At 33.4% G+C, this 22,116-nt stretch overlaps 1 protein-coding gene across 6 annotated transcripts in view; it reads right to left on the minus strand.

Moving 5' to 3' along the window:
* AGPAT3 (1-acylglycerol-3-phosphate O-acyltransferase 3) overlaps positions 1-22,116 on the minus strand; it is a 128,073-nt gene that overhangs the window by 79,866 nt on the left and 26,091 nt on the right. For 2 of the 6 annotated variants that reach the window (XM_074300524.1, XM_074300523.1), the window contains exon 3: positions 2,918-2,994. The exons of 3 other annotated variants lie outside the window; for them this stretch is intronic. The gene's annotated coding sequence lies outside the window, so the exon portion shown is untranslated. Of the gene's footprint in view, positions 1-293; positions 594-2,917; positions 2,995-22,116 lie in introns of those variants that run through there. One more of the 6 variants, XM_074300522.1, reaches the window with a different exon arrangement.

A 22,116-nucleotide genomic window follows, 5' to 3' on the forward strand; every position in this document is an offset into this window, starting at 1 on the left:
TACCTGAAAGGAGTCACTGGGCCCTTCATGGCTTCAGATTAAAATCCAGTTAACTAAAACAATGAAATATTAACAGAGGAATTGAGTAACTAGCACAATGCTTTGAAATGCAGACATATAATTACATCATAATCAAAATCACCCTCAATGCCAAACCTCTTGAGTATTCCCAGTTTACCTCTATAAGTTGGAAAGTTATACTCACTTGAAAGATGGTAGAGAGGAAAGCCTCAGATAATTTTAGAGACAACAAAGTATTATAAATTAAAGCCATTAAAAGATGTCTAACTTACCCAAGTTCTATATCTCTGCATTTTAAGAAGTGAAATGTAAATGAAGAAATCCATCGCTTAAAATGAATTTGTTACAGATAAAAGAACCAGTTGATTTGCAAAAACTATCGTTTAACAAATAAGGTTTGAGTCACTCCATCCTTTACCATATTTCCTCATAACATGTGTGTTTATGCATCTCATTAGCTATAAACTAGAAATATGATCTGGTCTAGATAGAAAGAGGAAGACAGAGAGAAAAGAGAGAAAGAGGAGAGGGGGAAAGAGAAGGGGAGGAAGAGAGGAAAAGGAAGAGGAAGGGAGGGAGGAAGGAAGGGAGGGGGAAGAGAGGAAGGAGAGGAAAAGAAAGAAGAAAAATTTTATTAAGAACTTACTATGAGCTACACAATGTGCTAAGTACTAGGGATATAAATAAAATAATACTGTCCCTATCCATAAGGAGCTTACATTCTAAAAATAAAACATAGAGAAGGGATGATATAACTATATAAAAATTTAGGAGCTACCTACATGGTAGAGATGCAATTAAAAATTAATTAAAACAATAATTTTAATAGTTAGCTAGATGGCACCAAAGTGCACAGAACACTAGTCCTGGAGTCCAGAAGAACTAAATTCAAGTCCAATCTCAGACACTGCTGTGTGGTCTTGGAAATCTCTTAACCTCTTTTTGCCTCAGTATCCTCATTTATAAAAGGGATGATAACAGCACCTACTTCTCAGAGTTTTGTGAGGATCAAATTAAATGATATTTGTAAAATCCTAGAACAATACCATGCACTGAGTAAGTACCATAATAGATGTGAATTCCTTTATATCCCCACTGCCCTTAAACCAGAATAAAAAAGTATAAAATAATTGGGGAAGGGAAAGAAGGAAACAAGCATTTATGTATATTAATAACAAAATCCAGCAGAGACAAAAAAGAAAATCTATCTTAACTAAAGAATACAGGCACAATTCATTTTATTGAGCTTAATTTTATTGTGCATCACAGATACTGCCTTTTTCACAAATTAAATTGGTAACCCTATGCTAGCAAGTCGATGGGCACCATTTTTCCAAGAGCAAGTGGTTACATTGTGTCTCTGTGTCACTTTTTGGTAATTCTCACAATATTTCAAATTATTATTATTATTATTATTATTATTATTATTATTATTATATCTATTACACTGATCTGTGAACAGTGTTCTTTGATGTTACTATTATAATTATTTTGGAATGTGATAGACAACACCCATATAAGATGGCAAATTTATCTGATAAATTTGTGTATTCTCATGCCCCACCAATTGGTATTCCCCAGTCTCCCCTCCTCATTCTCTACTCCCTGAGACACAATTATATTGACATTAGGCCATTTAATAATGCTACAATGGCTTTTAAGTATTCAAACAAAAAGAAAAGTCACCTGATGCAGCAAATATTGTTAACTAATTTTAAGGAATAGCCACAATCATCGTCTTCAATAACCACCTTTCTGATGAACAGCAGCCATCAATATTGACTTAAGATTCTCCAACATCAAAAAAAATTTCAATTCACTGAAGGCTCAGAAGATGGTTAGCTTTTTTAGCAATAAAGTATCTTTTAATTAAGGTATATATAATTTTTTTAAAGACATAGTACTATATTACACGCTTAATAGACTACTCTATAATATAAACATAATATGCACCAAAAAACTTATGTGACTTTACTGCTGTGGTCTTGAGCTGAACTCACAATATCTCCAAGGTATACCAACATATAAGTTATCTGTATTTCTACCTACCAATATGGCCTCAGAACAAAAGACATAAAGGATAACTTTAGTAACTAGAAAAATATTAATTCTTCCTGATTGGACTATGCCAACATAATTTTAATGGTGCTTATATATATTTTATATATAATATATATAGTACTATGTTAATCAAACTACCAAAAGGGTTAATTTATAAAGCTAGACAAAATAACAATATAATTCATCTGAAGGAACAAAAAGGTCAAGAATTTCCAGGGAAATATGAATAAAGGCAAGAATGAAGGAGAATTAGAAGCTTCAGATATCAGGCTATATGACATAGTAATAATCATCAAAACTGTTAAAATTTTGTTAAAAAATTTTAATTGTAAATTGTAATTGTAATTTAATTGTAATTGTAATTGTTAAAAATTAGAAAAGTTAATGGAACAGATTAGATTTTTTTTAAAAAGCCAGAAATAATCTAACATAATAGCACTGTGATTAATAAATCCAAGGAAACAATTTTTTGAACTCCTTATTTGACAAAAAAATGCTGGAAAAAATTGGAAAGCAATCTGACAAAAGTAGATTTAGATCAACATCTAACATCATATCCCACAATAAACTCCAAATAGATACATGACCTAAATGTAAAAAATAATATCATAAAAAATTAGAAGAGAAAAAATTCATGATAAGTCAACATTTATATAGAACTTACAGTCTAAGGTGCTTTACAATTATTATCTGATCCTCACTATAACTCCATAAGGTAGATGCTAACTATCCCCATTTTTAGTTGAGGAAACTGAAGCAAACAGATTAAGAGACTTACTCAGGCTCACACAGTTAGAAAGTGCTTGAAGCTAAATTTGAATTCAGGCCTTCCTACCTTCAGGGCCTCGGTTTTCACTGTAGTGCCTAGCTGCCTTTAAGTATCTTTCACAAGACTGGCTAGGAAGAGGAGTCCTACGTAAACAAGGGATAAGAGTAATCATTAAAAAAAAAAAAAAAAAAAAAAAAAAAAAAAAGCAGTTTCAATTACATAAAATTTCAAAACGTTTGAACACAAGAAATATAATTAGAAGGAAGATAATTGGGAGAGGGGAAGACTTTGCAGCAAATTTCTTTAATAAAGGTCTCATATCCAAAATTTAGAAAAAATAAAAATGATGAGGTCTAGATAAGGGGTAACTAAATGAAATTAGGTTTAATTGAGGTCTAGTGGCAGGTTCGGGATACAGGAAGTCAAATGGAGCTCCCCTGCAACCCCTTTGGATTTGATGCAAGGATACAGAGTTAAATGAGTTCTAGTGGCAGCACAGAGTCCTCTGTAAAGGAATTTACAGGCCCGAAAACCTAGATTGATAAAAAAAAGACTTATTGTAGGGTTTAGAAGCAAGACTAAAGTCTGGTTAGTAAAAGGTATTAGATAGAGAAAGAAATACATCAGAGGTCTGGTGGACAGAGAATCTGTGATGCAAAGCATGTTGCTAGCATGTTTTGACCCTCTGCCCAGAGATGATTCCAGCTTGGCTCTTTTATTTGGTTACAGGGGCCCGTGGGTGGAGTTCCAGGTTGCTTCCTCAGCAAGGGCCAGAACCCACCAGATAGGGGTTGGGAAACCTGAGCAGATCATTAGAATGGGGGCTGGGACAGCCCAAGTTAGCTCAGATCCCATGGGGGCTGGGAGCCGGATCTCTCCCTTTGGAATTCAGAAGGGTGCTTTTGACCAGGTCTTGTAAATTAAAGGTCAGCCATGGGGTTGGAGATCATAAAGGAATCTTAAAAGGGCTACTGCCCACATCAAAAATATATAAGAATAAAAGTTATTCCAGGTTAATAAATGGTCAAACAATATAAATAAACAATTCTCAAAGAAAAGCAAACTATTAACAACCATATGAAAAAATATTTCAAATCACTGGAGAATTGTAAATTAAAACTATCCTGTGGTTTTACTTTGAAAGTAGCAAAATGGCAAAAGAGGAAAATAGCAATTTCCAAAAAAAGCTGTGGAAGAAGGGAAATGCTAATATACAACAGAGGTAAGAACTGATTCAACCATTCTGGAAAACAACTTGGAAATATACTTCAGAAGTCACTAAAACGAAAATACCCTTTGACCCAGTGATACTATCATTAGGCATAAATCCCAAAACAATCAAGGACAGTGGGAAAGGTTGAAAATATTTATAGCAACTCTTTTTATAGGAGCAAAGAATTAAAAACAAAATAGGTGCCCATCAAGTATGAAATGGATGAACAATGCATGATATATAAGTGTGTTGGAATTTTGCTGTATATTAAGAAACTAAAATTAAGATAAATTAAGAAAAGCATGGAAAGACTTATACAAATTAAGGATGAAATTAGTAGAATCAGAAGAACAATTCACACAAAGATAAAAATATGAAGAAAACTATGAAAGATTTAGAATTCTAAACAAAACATTAAACAATATTAACCTTAAAAGAATGAAGATGAAATATACTTTCCAACTCTTGAGAAAAAGGTAGCATATTAAAGATGCAAACTGAAATACATATTTTCAGATAGGGTCAATGTGTTGATTTGGTTTGCCAGACTTTACATATCTGTTACAAGGGAAGGTTTCTACTGCATGAATGGGAGATAATAGGTTAGTACTTACTGAAAGAAATGCAGAAAAACTTTTTTAATGCAAAGAAGAAAACAAAAATGTTTAGAAAGGAGCAAAACTAAATTAGCCAATTTTATTACTACCTTGTTACATTAAATATATGTGTGTGTATAAAAATGTATATACCAATATATATTTGTATTCTTCTTTAAAAAAATAAACTGTACCTAAATTCATTTCCTATGCAAGCTTCTTTCTTTTTCATATAATGAAATGTAGAGATAAAGGAGAAAACTGTTTATTTCAAAATAAAATATAGGTTTGTAAATATTTCTATATAAAATACATTTTTGCAGGTAGATATTATGGTAAATTATAGTAAGTTTACAAAAATTATGTTTTAAATTATTTTAAAATTATTGCATCAACTGGCACAATTGACAAGCTTAGTCCATCTAGTCTTACTAACTTCACAATAAAAAAAAAAATTACATAAAGGAAAGAAAAAAGATTGCAGGGTCAAGGTCATAATATTAACTAAGCTTATTCATTTTACTAGAGTTTGTTCAATGCATGTAACTCCACTACCACCTCTCTTGCAGATGACTTCCCCAAATCATGAATTCAAATACTGACATATCTTCTGAGGTCCAAGTTCCCACCTTTAAACACCAATTAGATATTCACATCCAAATGTTCCAACTAATACCTTAAACTTATTATATTCAAAAATGATCTTTTTGTATTTTCCTTGAAAGCTATTCCTCACTTTTCTTCACCATTGCAACATTGTTCACATGATTTTCCATGTTCAAAACCTCTACCACCCCCTCAAATCTCTCAAAGTCATTGTTCTCTCTATTATTACTATACTAGTAGTACAGACCCTAATTACCATTAGGTAATCATTGGATTATTGGAATAATCTTTTACAAATTCTTTCTTCTACTACTTTCATCCTTATAATTTATTTCTTCATATGGTTTCTAAGATACAGTTTTTCAAAATGTATAAATCAGATCATGTCATTCCTCTGCTCAAAAATCTTCAGCAGTTCATAGCAACCTACCATATCAAACTTAAACTCTTCTGCCTGATATTTAAGACCCTTCACAATCTGGCACCACCCTACTTTTTCCAAAATTCTGCCAGCCTAGCACAGCACCTGGCAAAGAAGTAGAAATAAATATTTGCTGACTGATTGACAGTACTGCCTTTGATGAAATATACTCTACATTCTAGCCAAACTAAACTTCTACCCTTATTCTCACCGGTAAATGTGCCCTTCAGTTTCCATCTCTATGCCTTTTGTTTATTTTCTTCCTTATCCCAGGAATATTCTCTTTTTCTTATTTGCATTCCCTTCTCATGCTTTTAATTTAAATTTAAATGCCTTCTCCTAAACAAAGCCTTCCTTGATCTCCTTTTTAGTAATAGACCAACATATGCTGGCTTAAACTCAGGTAGCATTTATTTTCCAACTCTCTAATGTATTTATCATATTACTGATGGGGGTGAACCCTGAAACTATGTCCCCTTACATCTGTAAAGGAAGAGAGATTCAGGGACTCGGGTGCTCCCCTGGGAAAAACATCCCTTTCCCAGACAGGCCCTTCCCAAGTTAAGTGGCTTCATTCAATTGAAGATCTTGGTCAAATCACCCTCCATTGAAACTGAGATCTTTTGGGTATGGCCCAGATCCCCTTCAAGGAATGCCAGACTCTGGAAAGAAGCCTTCAAACTTCCAGGTAAGTGATTTTATTTAGCTGGAGATCTCTTGTCTGATGGTCCTCTATTGATTAGCCCAGATACCTCCCAGCCCCAGGCCAACATTTGCCCATAACCAGGAGTCTGTTACACACCTTTGCCAAATTCCTAATGAGGAGTATTGCCCCCTAAGAGAGCTTCTTCTTTTTTTTTTTTTAATTTTATTTATTTATAATTTTTTTCACAGTATATATGCATGAGTAATTTTTTTTTACAATATTATCCCTCGTATTCATTTTTCCAAATTATCCCCTCCCTCCCTCTACTCCCTCCCCTTGATGACAGGCAATCCCATACATTTTACATGTGTTACAATATAATCTAGATACAATATATGTGTGTAAATACCATTTTCTTGTTGCACATTAAGTATTAGATTCCTAAGATATAAGTAACCTGGGTTGATAGACAGTAGTGCTAACAATTTACATTCACTTCCCAGTGTTCCTTCTCTGGGTGTAGTTGTTTCTGTCCATCATTGATCAACTGGAAGTGAGTTGGATCTTTTGTATGTTGAAGATATCCACTTCCATCAGAATACATCTTCATACAACATTGAAGTGTACAGAGATCTTCTGGTTCTATTCATTTCACTCAGCATCAATTGATGTAAGTCTCTCCAAGCCTCTCTGTATTCCTCCTGCTGGTCATTTCTTACAGAGCAATAATATTCCATAACCTTCATGTACCATAATTTACCCAACCATTCTCCAATTGATGGACATCCATTCATCTTCCAGTTTCTAGCCACTATGAATAGAGCTGCCACAAACATTTTGGCACATACAGGTCCCTTTCCCCTCTTTAGTATTTCTTTGGGATATAAACCCAATAGTAGCAATGCTGGATCAAAGGGTATGCAACAGTTTGATAACTTTTTGGACATAGTTCCAAATTGCAGAGAGCTTCTTCTTAGTGAACAATAAACTTCCCTTTTGCCATTAAGATTTTTTGGGTTTGCAAATTCTTTCACATTGGACCTGCACTGAATCCCTACCTTAATTCTCACACCTCTTAGCACCACATCATTATTCTTTAGGGGATGGTATGGTATCACTGATAGAGAGCTATCCTCAGGCTTCATTTTTCCAGTCTCTATCCTATGTGACTCTTAAGTGTCTCTTTTAGTACCTTAGAGCTAACTTTTTATGACTATAAATTTTTAGACCAAATATCCAGATTTTCCATATCATAAGTTCTCTTTAGAAATTATATCTCAGTCTGGTTTCCTCCCTGCCACAAAACTGCAATATACATAAAATCTATTTATTTGTGTGTGTAACATATACCATCAACCATAATCTCCATGAAGACAAGGACCACTTTACCTAAATATTATCTCCTCCAGAGTCTAGAATGATGTCCCACACAGAATAATGTTTGTTTAATAAAAGCACTACCAACTCTGCTAAGTTTGGTTTATATAGAGAAATTCATTTTTTTCCCTATGTAAAAATGAAGCCTTTCATATGTTAGCTAAAATTACTTTTGCACACTCTACTGAATCATAATCATTTTTCAAAAACCTGATAATCATAACTATAAAACAAAAGTTAGCAAGTCACAGATAATACTCAAAATTTTGATTCCACTTGTAAAGAGGGGAATCTTAAATTACTTTACAACTGCATTTAGAATATGGAAAACACCTCTCCTGTTGACAGGCCTGTACTCTTAGACTGTTTGACCATACTGAGCTGAATAAAAGGAAATAAAATGATGATGTCTTGTCATAAGAATTAAAATTTTAAATTTAATATTACAGAAAATAAGATATAATGAATAGAGGACCATCAGACAAGAGATCTCCAGCTAAATAAAATCACTTACCTGGAAGTTTGAAGGCTTCTTTCCAGAGTCTGGCATTCCTTGAAGGGGATCTGGGCCATACCCAAAAGATCTCAGTTTCAATGGAGGGTGATTTGACCAAGATCTTCAATTGAATGAAGCCACTTAACTGACTCCAAAAGTGCCAAATCTGGTAAAGATAACCTAATTAAAACAACTCTAGATAGAACACTAAACCGGTAGTCAGAAATACCTGAATTCAAAACTGGCCTCAAGTATTTACTAGCATGTGACTCTGGACAAGTCATTTAAAATGAGCTAGAGATAAACAAATTAGGAGAACAAGGGATAATTTACTTATCAGATCTTTGGAGAAGGAAGAAATTTATGACCAAAGAAGAACTAGAGAATGTTATGAAAGGCAAATTGGACAGCTTTGATTACATTTAAAAGTTCTTGCACAAACAAAAACAAGATTTTAAAAGGGAAGTACAAAGCTGGGAAAAAATCTTTACAACCAGTATCTCTGATAAAGGTCTCACTTCTAAAATAAAGAATAGTGTCAAATGTATAAGAATACAAGTCATTTCTCAATTGATAAATGGTCAAAGGATATGGAGCAGACAATTTTCAGATGATGAAATTAAATACATCTATAGTTATATGAAAAAATGCTCCAAATCACTATTGATTAGAGAAATGCAAATTAAGACAACTCTGACATACCATCACACACCTCTTAGATTGGCCAAGATGACAAGAAAAGATAATGATAAATGTTGTAGAGGATGTGGGAAAACTGAGACACTAACGCATTGTTGGTGGAGTTCTAAAATGATCTAACTATTCTGGAGAAAATTTGGAACTATGCCCACCCTTTGATCCAGAAGTGCCATTACCAGGTAATCCAAGGAAATCTTAAAGAAGTGAAAAAGACCCACATGTGGAAAACTGTTTGGAGCAGATCTTTTTGTGGTGGCAAAGAATTGGAAAATGAGTAGAGCCCATCAACTGGAGGATGGCTGAACAAGTTGTGTTTATGAAGGTAATGGAATATTTTTATATTCCATTATATATAGCTGATTTTAGAAAGGCCTAAAATGATTTTAATGAACTGATGCTGAGCAAAACAAGTAGAACTAGGAATATATTATATGCAATATCAGCAAGAATGTGTGATGATCAACTATGAAATGGTTGGTTCTTCTCAGTGGTTCGGTGATCCAAAGCAATCTCAATAAACTTTGGACAGAAAATGTCATCTGCATCCAGAAAAAAAAAACTAAGGAAACTGAATGTAAATCACCACATGTTATATTCACTTTTTTCTGTTTTTTTTTTTTTAATTTCTCCCATGGTTTTTCCCTTTTGCTCTGATTTGTCTCTCCCAACATGATTCATAAAGCAATGTATATTAAAAATAATTTTTAAAAAATAAAAACTAAAATGACTTAGAGAAGGAAACAGCAATATCTTTGCCAAGAAAATTTCAAATGGAATCACAAGAGTTGGATACAACTGAAATAACTATAATAGCAACTCCCATTCCAATAATCCCGTATTCAAAGAAAATATGGGAGAGTAGGGGTGGGGGAAAAAAATAGTTCTGTTTTATTATCCAAGTTCCCAACTTCCATCAATATAAATTTTTCAAGGTTTATTCTTATTGTTTTTTTTTCTTTTTTCTTTAAGAAACAAAATACAATGAGTACTCAGCACTCTTTTTTGATAAATGAAGTCAATTAAATTAATTGAAAAGCAATTATTAAGCACTTATTATGTCAGGCACTATGCCAAATACTGGGGCGGGGAGGGGGGGGGGGGAAGCAAACTAGTCCCTGAACACAAGAAGCTTACAAATTTTCATTACTAGATCTTGTTTTTATATCACATCTTTCCCAATAAAACCATAACAGGATCAGTATCTATAAGCATTCCTCCTCTCACTCCTTCTAAGTAGATTTGGCTAATGCTCAACCATGTCAGGCTTCCTGGTTAAAGGATATAAAAAAAGGCCTGCCCACTTGCCTACCTTGAAATGACTGATATCTAGGTTTGGGAAGTCTTTGTAACACCTTGCCCTATGACAGCAAACCATTTCTATATGGAAATTCTGGGAGCAGAGGGAAATGGCAGCACCTCATCTACCAACCTAAGTGCTAATATCTTTGTAAGAGATTTCTATGCAGTAGCTAAATAAATATCCTTTTGTAAATTAATGAATGACAGTACCATAGATGAATCACAATTTGTTTAACCATTCCCTAATGGGTGGCCACTTTAACATTGTCTACATTTTAATAAGAGTCACTGGTTAGGAAAGTACTCTGCCTAGGAAATCACAGGGATGGTAAATGTAGTAATGTGTTAGGTAGTATTGATTTTTTCAGAACAAGAGGTAGGAAAAGGGGAAGGAAAGGGATCACATGTACACAAAGAGGCAAGGAATAAAGATGGCCAGAATTTAACATGGAAGATCTATGGGTATCCAGGTAAGCTGAAATCCAACCAATGAGAAGCACAGGGTCTCAGGGCAAGAGATGAAGAGTCTGGTAAGAGTTAAGTACTGAAGAAAGAAGAAAGGAAACAGTTATCAAGTGCTTATTCTATGCTAAGTACTTTGCAAATATTATCTCATTTCATCTTCACAACAAACCTGAGAGGAATGTGTTATTTGATCCTGATGTTAAGTTGGGAATACTGAGGCAAAATGTTAGGAATGGAGGATGCCAGTGCTAAAGCCAGAATATGAAACTTGTTTCCTCTCTTTTCTATCTTTAGCTTTACTCTAGGATAATAGTTTCTGGAAGGCATGGAGTTTTTATTTACAGGTCTGCCCTATTGCCCAGGTCATACATAGACTTTTTAAAATAATGAAAGATATTATAAATGACTCCAAGTAAGAGCACACATTGTTTTCTTGAAATATAGTGCTAGTTTTCTGGGAGAAAACAAAAACTACACAGAAAAAAACACCCTACACATTTCCTGACCTCCCCTGGTTTATTTTTCTTTTCTTTTATTATTCCCTAAGAGATAGTTAGAAATAGCTCAAAATTTGGACTTATAAAAGGTAAAGAATCTAAAAGCATTAAAGATAATTTCTATAGGGAGCATTATGCATTAACATTTTGGATTTTTTTTTATTTCTCTAACAATCCCACTACCTAGTAATGATTCATACAAAACAGTCCTTTAATAATGCTAGATGAGTAAGTAATAAAAATAATAAGAGCTAGCAATTATATTGTATCTACCATGTTCCAGGCACTCTATTAAGCACTTTATAAATACTATCTCAGTTGGTCCTAACAATGCTAGAAGACAGTGCTATTTTTATCCTCATTTTACAGTTGAAGATACTGAAGCAAGTACATAGTTAAAAATTTTACTATGGTCATAAAGCTAGTAAGTTTCTGTAACCAGATATGAGCTCAGCTCTTCTTGACTGCAACCCCAGCATTCTATCTACTGTGCCACTTAGACAAGTATGTTATCATAAATAGCTTACCTGCTAAATGTCAAAATGAAGTGAATAAATTTTGTAAGTAAATTAATTATGGGATAAAAGTAAAATCTGAGACCTGAGTTATTCTGGTTCCTTATGCTTAATGCCTCTTTGTGTACATGTGATTCCTTTCCTTCCCCTTTTCCTACCTCTTGTTTTGAGAAAATCAATACTACCTAATACATTACTACATTTCAGCTTAGAAATTACATGAAGTCCTATGTTTAGAATTCTTAACTGTTCTTCCTGTACTCTCTGTAACATGCTTTAAGAAGCAGTGACAATATTTATTGCATTAAGCTGTTCATTCTAAAAATTTTCACAACATACAAAGAAATGTAATTTTTAAAAAGCTATTTTCTTGCTTATTTTAAAAACAAATTAGCATTCCAGAGTAGCAAACCTAAAAATTATAGACAAAACTGGTGATCAATTTTAAAATTACTATGATTTTCTAAGAAATCAAAACACCTTCTAGGAATTAATTACTGCATCCAATTCAAATATTGTATAAAGAAATTTTGCTTCTCAGGTACACATTGATTACTTTAAACTTTTGTTTCTACCTCATAATCCAATAAGCAGGGAGTTATATAATTTTTTAATTTTTGCATTTTCAAATACTACTTCACAGTGAAAGGGCATCAAATAATTAATAATCTTCTGTTTGGTTTGTTTTTTTTTTAATCTCCTCTATTTCTTGTTTGGTTCTTAATTTTCTCTTTACACAAGTATCAGACTCTCTGCCCTCAGGGAAAAAGGAGTCCAACTGTACAGTAAACAAATCAATAATAATCAACTCACATCAAGAATGTATTTTGCTATGAGCCATCCTAGCCAAACTTGACCAATTAACTAGCCCATAAAAATGACCATGAAGGGAAGACACTGACATTTCAGTGGGTGCCATTAGAATTGTGATTAATATTAATTTCCCCAGAATGATATTTATAGCTATTTTGTAAATAATCAATATCTAAGATCATTAGGAAAAAGTATACAAAAATATTTTCAAGTAAGTTTTCAGTTTTATATGGGAATAGGCCTAAAAAATGGAGGCACAATCACTTTTTTCTTCCTAACCTCTAATCTAACCTTTTTGTATTTTTCAAATATCTTATTTGAAAAATACTAATATATCAACAGACATCAGAATTCAGATTTCCTACTCTAAGAGAGAGAAGAGTATGGTCATTCCAGCCTTTGTACCTTTAATAATGTTTTTCTTACCTAATCCCTACCCCAGTCATTACCATCACCTATCCACCTCCTAATCATCCTTCAAGAGTGGCTTGAATTCTATTTTGAATGCATGTAATCATGAGCATCATGAATGCCCAACTAATCCAACCCATAGTAATTTCCTCCCCTAACTCATAGTATACCGTCTATATTCTTTTGGCAAATAATCTGCCTTGTAGATACTGTCTTATAGCATCTACTATTACTTAACTTTTAAAGTTTGGTTCCTTTGTATATTTTCTCTTTAAGGGAAAAGGCTGATATATTTCATTTTATCCTTCACAGCCACCATAATAGAGGGCTTTGCATACAGTATTACTCAAAACATTTGCCAAGTGAATATTTTCTCTGATTTAAAATTTTTCTTTGGACTGAAGAAATGGATTAGATTAAATGTTCTCTTTCAACTCTAAAATCCTGTAATTCTGTGATACTATTTGTTCTGGGTCAAGTCTGACTTAAGTTAGTCCAATAACTGGAGATTTAGATTAGAACAAATAGAGATAGATAACTAACAGCCTAAAATTTAACAAGAAATTTACTAAACAATGCTATAGAAAGAATTCTCAGCAAGGATAGGGCAATAATTCAAGTAAATGCAGCTCCCCATGTCTCAATATGGAAAAGCATCTTCTTGGAGGCTGTACTTGGTCACAAAGGTAAATTGATTCCCATGATATTGAGATGTCTATGAAGTGTGAGAGTGACCTAAGCCTCATGAATGATCTTTTTGTGTCCTAGATAACCAGGAAGGCACATCAGTAGTTCAAGTCATAGCCTCTTAGATTAATTAAGTCTCAGAAATATCTTCCCTTCCATTTTATTCATAACTATTAATTATTTGGTTAAGATAAGCAGTTCTGTCAAAAAAAAGAACCATGGACTCAGCAGAAATGTAGACTGGATGTCTTCCAGTATATGGTGATCCTGAACCTTATTTTTAAAAATCTCCAGAGAGGAAAACAAAAACACTGCACAAAGGAGTAGCCCACTAAGCCAACAGTATTTTTATTTTAAAGCCAGTCACAATTTATAAATAAACTGTCATCAAGATTTTAGAAAATTAAAAGATCAGCATTCTCTTTTTAACAATCTTGAAGAATGCTATACTTATTAGGAATGTATCTTCAACAAATGATGTACATATAGTTTGAGAACCATATTTATATCCTTACAAAGTCAATAGTACAAGATGCAACCACTACTACAGAGTAGAAGGAAGCACTATAACCCAGTTTCCCCCTACAACTACAGCACAAAGATTTAGAAAATAAATCCAAGTCCTGATAGGAAAATCCTAAGGGGAGGAGGGGAGAGAAATCAGTTATTTTTCCAGCTCAAATAACCATGGGGAAATTGAGAAAACTTCTGAGAGTGAGTTCTAGCCAAGAGCATACCATGGGTTTGAAGCATTTCCATGCAGAAAATGGATAAGGACCAGCAGCTGTGCACTTGGACAAGCGGTAGATCAAGCACATAATGTCCTGACCTTGTACAAGGAGTAAAAACTAATGCCAACTGGCAGGTCTATTGCTCAAACTCTGGGTCACAGAACCAGTGCAGCCTTAAGAGAGGACTTGAGCTCATGAGTGCCAGTCCAAAGCAAAAGTGGTCATTAGTCTGAGTCTCCATATTAAGCAAGAAGCAAATACAAATGTAATCAGCACCTATATGACTCTAATCCTGGGAACAGAACAAAAGTCAGATCCAGACCCTATCCCACTCTAAACATGCAGCAAAATAGCCAAAGGAGGGAGCCCAGAACAAAGAGGAGCCTGTACTTCAGTTAGTCTGAACCTGCAGAGCTTTCCAATTGGTTGACAGTGTCTGAGTCCAGCAGCAGTACAGAAAAATTCCAATCAAGAAAAACCTATAACTGTGTTACCAGACCAAAACTCAGGTTAGGAAATTGCAGTGCTCAGATCAGGAAATCAGTGCTCAGACTTCCCCTTGAATCATATAACCTGGACTCATTAAAAGCTTGTAATCAACCAGAATGTACTGTCCTTAAGATCCTTGAATAAGATTACTCAATACCAAAAGAAAGCAGCAAAAAAAGCCAAGGAAATACAAAATAAGAACAAGCACAGTATAAGGAATGCCCTTCAGAAATGTGCAAAGCCTAGGTCTAAAACATATTCCAAAACAAAGAAGTAAAGCTAAAAGGAGCAAACAAAAAGAGAATTCCACAAAAAAGAGGTATCATATTTATAGGGACAACTAATACATAAACCCAGAAAAAAGAGAATAACTTTCCAAAATAGCTACAAGAAAAACTTCAAAGAAAAACACAACTTGCGCACAAAGTCAGCAAGATTTCTTGAAGAAAATGAAGAAAAAAAAAAATTTAAGAGTTTAAAAAGTATTTTATAAATTAAATGAGAATGTTGGAGGAGAGATTTCCCAAGTGAAAATTTTCATAATAAATACTAAGGGGAAAAATGGAAAAGAAATTAAAGAACTAGAGGAAAGAACAAGTAGGGAACAAGTAGGAAAATGAGAGTTATAAAATAAATTTTTGGAAAGAAAATTAACAGCTTGGCAAAAGATATAATCAAGAAAAAAAAACTTTGAAAATTAGAGTGGACCAAATAAAAGTAAATCCCTCCAAGGAAAAACTAGATATATTAAAAACAAAGTCAAAAGAGTGAAAAGAAAAAGAAGGCAATGTAAGATATCATAAAACAGAAACAACTTATCTGGGAAACAGATGAAGAAAAGATAATCTAAGAATCAATAAACTACTAGAAAGCCATGACCACAAAAAAAAAAAAAAAAAAAAAAAGCACTGGACTTTATATTTTTAAAAATAATAAAAATAAAACTGCCAAGAGTTTCTTAGAATTAAAGTTAAAAGTAAAAATTGGGGGGAGGGGAGAATCTACCAGTCATCTCCTAAAAGATGAAAACTCTAAACACTATAACCAAAACCTAGAAATTTCAGATTAAAAAAAGGAAAAAAACTGCAAACTGACAAAAAAAAAAAAAAAAAAAAAAGAATTCTTGTATCAAGAAGCCATAATTAGGATCAAGATTTAGCAGACATCACCCTAAAAGCAAAAATCTTGGAATAAAATACTGCAGAAGGCAAAATATATAATCTTACAACCAAAAATCACTTATCCAGGTCAATTCAGTATAATTCTATGGGGGTTGGGATAGGGGAAGACTGGGAGAAAAGGAAAGATATTAGAGCTGAGGAGAAAGTCTGAAATACAAACTCAGGCATCAAAACAAGTAAATAGTAGTGAGCAATCATAATGGACTAAACAAAGATAAACTGTTTACATCCTAATATGAAGAGATGATATATTTGTCCTTGAACAATTCTATCATCAAAAGGAGTTATAAAGAAAGTATAATAAGATAGAAGGCCTGGGAGTTTTATTGTTCTGATGATTTTTTTTTAAATGAAAAGGTACAGGGAAAAGAATATCTAGAGAGAGAAGTACAAGGAAAGGAGGAGGAAATTATGTCATAAAATAAGACTATACAAGTAAAAGACCATACAAACAAGTAGGAATGGATGAGCAGGAGTCATACTTGACCCTCAATTGAACCAAAGAAAAGTAGAATGTATTGTAGAAATACATTTCATTTAAAACTAAAATAGAAGGGGAAATGGTAAGAGGGGAAAAGGAGGGTAGATTAAGGAAGAAATTAAGCAAAATAAACTCTAATCACAAAAAGGAGATCATGAAGAGGGATTTAAATTAATAAGAAATAAGGGGTAAAAAAAAAAAATCTATGATTGGACTCCAGGTGAGGGAAAGAGAAAAGACACAGGAAGAATAGAAGTAAATTGTATCAAATAGGTCATGGATGCTGATCTTTCTCCTCACCTTTTTCTTTTTTATAAAGACCTGTCAGTAAACAAAGAAATAAATATATAAGAGAATAAAAATGAAGGAAATACACAATTAATGATCATAAATGTGAAAGGGATGAACTCATTCATAAAACAGAAATGACATCAAAATCAATTATGAAGTAAAATCCAACAATACATTGTTACAAGAAGCACATTTGAAACAGAAGGATATCTACAAAATAAAAATAAAGGGGGTAAAGTATTAGCTAAAGTAAAAAATGCAGAAGTATGAATCTTGATTCTTGAATCTTTTTTTTTTTAAAGGCAATAACAAAAACAAACAAGGAAACTACATTTTGTTGAAAGGTACAAGAGAAAATGAATTAATATCAAATGACAGAGTATCTAAATACTTAAAGAAAAAGTTAAATGGGTAACAAATACAGACAGTAAAACTAACACTGAATGATCCACCTATGCCATTTTCAAACCCAGATGAGTATATAACCAAAAATAAGAAGCTAAGCATCTGAAGAAAATTTCACTAGATAATGTACCACCAGAGGCAGCTAGGTGGCACAGTGAATAAAGCACCAGTTCTGAAGTCAGAAGGACTTGAGTTCAAATATGGTCTCAGACACTTTCTGAAGTCAGAAGGACTTGAGTTCAAATATGGTCTCAGACACTTAATACTGTAGCTGTGTGACTCTGGGTAAATCTCTTAATTCCAAATGCCTCAGCCAAAAAAAAAGAAAAAAAAAAGAGGAGGAGGAGGAGGAAGAGGAAGAAGAGGAGGAAGAGGAGGAGGAGGAAGAGAAAAAGAAAGGAAGGAAGGAAGGAAGGAAGGAAGGAAGGAAGGAAGGAAGGAAGGAAGGAAGGAAGGAAGGAAGGAAGGAAGGAAGGAAGGAAGGAAGGAAGGAAGGAAGGAAGGAAGGAAGGAAGGAAGGAAGGAAGGAAGGAAGGAAGGAAGGAAGGAAGGAAGGAAGGAAGGAAGGAAGGAAGGAAGGAAGGAAGGAAGGAAGGAAGGAAGGAAGGAAGGAAGGAAGGAAGGAAGGAAGGAAGGAAGGAAGGAAGGAAGGAAAGGAAGGGAAGGAAGGAAGGAAGGAAGGAAGGAAGGAAGGAAGGAAGGAAGGAAGGAAGGAAGGAAGGAAAGGAAGGAAGGAAGGAAGGAAGGAAGGAAGGAAGGAAGGAAGGAAGGAAGGAAGGAAGGAAGGAAGGAAGGAAGGAAGGAAGGAAGGAAGGAAGGAAGGAAGGAAAGGAAGGAAGGAAGGAAGGAAGGAAGGAAGAAAATGTATCACCAGCCCAAAGAGCAATTTAGAACTATGCCCAAAGGTACATAAAACTGTGCATGCCCTTTGATCCAGAAATACCAATACTGAGTCTGTAACCATAGAAATGAATAAAAATGGAAAAGAACAAACATAACAAAAAATATTTATAGAAACTCTTTTTGTCATCAATTGGGGAAAAGCTGAACAAGTTGTGGTATATGAATATAATGGAATACTATTGTGCTTTAAGAAATGATGAGCAGGCTGATTTGAGAAAAACCTGGAAAAATTTACATAAACTGTCGCTGAATAAAGTGAACAGAACCAAAATTACATTGTATACAGTAATAGCAGCATTGTGCAGTGATCAAATATGACACTTAGCTCATCTCAGCAATACAATGATCTAACTCATGATGAAAAATGCTAACCATCTGCCTGAATGCATATAGAAGCATACTACTTTCACTTTTTTGGGTTTTTTTCTCATGACTTTTCCCTTTTGTTCTGATTCTTCTTTTGTAATATGACTAATGTGGAAATATGTTTATTAGGACTAAATATGTATAATTTATATCAGATTGTTGACTTGGGGAGGAGGGAAAAGGAAAGAGGATCAAAAAAATCTGGAACTAAAAATTTTATTATAAAAGTGAATATGAAAACTATCTTTATACATAATTGGAAAAAATAATATTAGAGGCTAAAAAAAAAAAGAAAGAAAGAAAACATACTAGACTAACTTCAGGAAATATAATGAATCATTTTTCCATCCTAGGTCAGCTCATAGAGATTTGTTACACTAGAGACAAAGTATATCCAATCACAACTGTGATGATCATTCAAACACAGGAAATCAAAGAATACTGCAGCTGTATATACCAAGGCAAGAAAAGATCCCTGATGCATACTATAAAGGAGCCCAACTTTGTGCAAAAATGTAGGAAAAGGTGGCAGTTCTGTGCAAAGTGGCAGCTCTGTCACTAACTAGTGAATGCTATGTCAGAAACAGGGCAGATTAAGAAAGAGACCTGCACCCAAGTGTGGTGAATAAGGAGAAGACACTCTAGGCAGCATACTAAAGAAGAATCAAATAGACAGAAGCAGCTTCAGGAATACAGGAACAGAGGGAGTTTCAGTTCCAGCCTCTAGTCCAGTCCGAAATCTCTAACAGGATAACTAGGGCAGAAGTCCCATCCCTCCACCCCCCCCCAAAAAAAAAAAATCTGAAATTCTGTCATTCTGAACCAGAAAAGTTTTGCAATTATCTGGGTTTGATAGCCTAAGATAAAATCTGAAGTTAGGAAGTAGACTGAAACAAGGCAAAAACAAAAAGAATTTTACCATAAAAAGTTTTTTATGATGACAGTGATGCTTAAGATAACATGTAAATGAGAATGACTCCAAAACATCCAGAAGCAAAGCCTCAAAGAAAAACACAGCCAACACAACTTGAACTAGAAGCAAAAGGTTCTTTTTAAAAAGTTTTTAATAAGTGAATTTATTTATTATTTAATTAATAACATCTAATTTATTTAATAATATTTGATATTATTTAATAATGAACTAGAGCACTAGTGGAAAAATATTGGAATAGAAATGTGAGTTATAGAAAAAGGAATTGGAAATAAGACTAATAGCCTATAACAAGAAAAAAAAAAAAAAAACCCTAGGAATCTAAGAAACACATTCCCTGAAAATCAAAATGGACCAAAAAGAAGATAATAATCCCACAAAAAAATAAGAAATATAAAAATAAACTCAAAAGATTGAAAATAATAATAGAAAATATAAATTATCTCATAACAAAAACAATTCACCTAGAAGATATATCAAGAAAATATCTTTCAAGAATCATTGGAAGACCTAACCAAAAAGAACATAGGCATCATATCTAAAGAAATGATAAAATTATCCAGATCTCTTAGACTGAAAGGACAAAGAGAAAAGAGAAAAATCTGTCAGTCACAACTTGAAATATACCCCAAAAGAAAACCTACCAAAAATATTATAACACAAATCCAGAGTTTCCAAATCAAAGAAAAAAAAAAACTGTACACAGTATATGCAAAAAGAATTAAAGTACAATCAGTTCTCCTATCTTGTTTGAAAAAGGCAAATCTGTTCCAATAGGTTGATATATTAGGGAATCATTTGAGCTTAATGGATATTTTGTATTTACTTATATACAGATTTATCTGAGAGAAACAATAAACAGAAAATTATACTATTTCACAATAACTAACAAGCTGCAACCACTTCCAGAAACAAACCCCAGTTCTTTTTTCAAGGTAAAGTGCCATATTTATTGTTCATCTTCTATTGTATTAGGAATTATGTGCAAGAGAGCTGATTCATAACCAAATATTTCATTTCTACCTTACACCTTGATCCCAATCCCTATCCCTTGCATCCTAATTTTGTCCCCCATTATGGAAAGAGTCCTAGAACCAGAACCTCAGAAAGTTCTAAGTTCAAACACTACTTCAGACACTTGCAATCTATATGATCTTAGGAATGACACTTCTGTTTGCCTCCATTTCTTCAAATTGGTAAAATGAGAATCATAATAGCACTTATCTCTCTTAGGATTGTTGTGAGGATGAAATGAGATATTTATAAAAAGTATTTAGTATAGTCTCTAGTTCATAATAGTTATTATATAAATGTTTATTAATTGCCTCTCTCTCCCTTTCTCTCACCCACAGATAACATCTAAAAGAAGAGAATTCCAGCCCAAGGTCAATGAGAAACAGGGGTAGAAATGGACTCCTACTGAGCAGCTTGCCTGAGGCTGAAGACAACACCACTATTGTTGCTATATCTGTGTTTTTTATAACATAAAATGTACTACCATTTTTATTAGATCCCTATCTTTTTTTATGTCAATGACAATGTTTTTTAGTATTGTGTCCCTAGCCCTATTTTTGTCATAAAATGGTTTTATGTACTGATTTTGCATAACTTGGTGATTCTGGAACATATATATTATATAATAGTACAACTGACTGTACCAAACAGTCACACTCAAGATCACAAAAGATTTGACAACTATCACTAAAAAAGAGCAGAGATACCAAATTCCAGAAGGCAAAATGTTTATAACCACAAATTATTTACTAAAAATTCTTGGAGGGAAGAATAAAAGAAGGATGGATCTTTAATAAAACCAAGAATTCCTAATGAAAAGGCCTACGCTAAGTAGAAATTATGAAATATAAATACAGAAAATAGAGAAGGGCAAAAAAGGTTAACATGAGTGAGTAATGATAATGCTACATGTAATCACTCAAAATTCTATAATCATCCAGAGTGATGGAGACAGACTAATGATGGAGAGTATCTGGGAAGGCTTTTTTTCAATAAAAATTGAAAGAGAAAAGTAGAGTATGCTAGGGAAAATAAAGGTTGATGAAGGAAGAAGAAAATTATCTCACATATTAGAGTATATAAGTAAAAAACAAGAAAGAATGGATACAGGAAGCAGTCTCACTTGACTCACTCTCAAATGAATTAGGAGAGAATACATACACACACACACAAAGATACAAAAATATATTTCACTCAATAGAGTCACAGGAGGGAAGGAATGAAGATAGAAGAAAGACAGAATACTAGAAATATTAATCATAAGCAAAATAAACAGAGGGTCAATGGCAAAGAAAGATTTAAAAGAAAAAGAAAAAAAGAGAGAGCTTGTGATTGACTCTAAGTGAAAGAAAAAAAGGGAGGAAGAGAAACAGAATCAGATTGTATCAAACACAGAACACACGTATGGGGCATACTCCATGCTCAAACCTTCCTTTTCTTTATAAAAAGGGGCCAGGAAATAGAAGAATATAAAAGGAGAGGATGGAAGGAAATAAATAATGATCCTAACTGTATATTCATACAGAAAAGTAAAATTATTAGAAAAGCAGATAACTAAGAAAAAAAAAAAAGCTTTGTGTGTTTTTCTGATAAAGGTCTTATTTCTAAGATATAAAGGGAACTGAGTCAAATTTATAATAAGAATTATTGTCCAATTGAGTAATGGTCAAAAGACAAGAATGGGCAGTTTTTAGAGTAAGAAAGCCAAATTATCAAAAGCCATATAAAAATG

Source organism: Sminthopsis crassicaudata, chromosome 3, assembly GCF_048593235.1.
Source record: "Sminthopsis crassicaudata isolate SCR6 chromosome 3, ASM4859323v1, whole genome shotgun sequence".
NCBI lineage: Eukaryota > Metazoa > Chordata > Mammalia > Dasyuromorphia > Dasyuridae > Sminthopsis > Sminthopsis crassicaudata.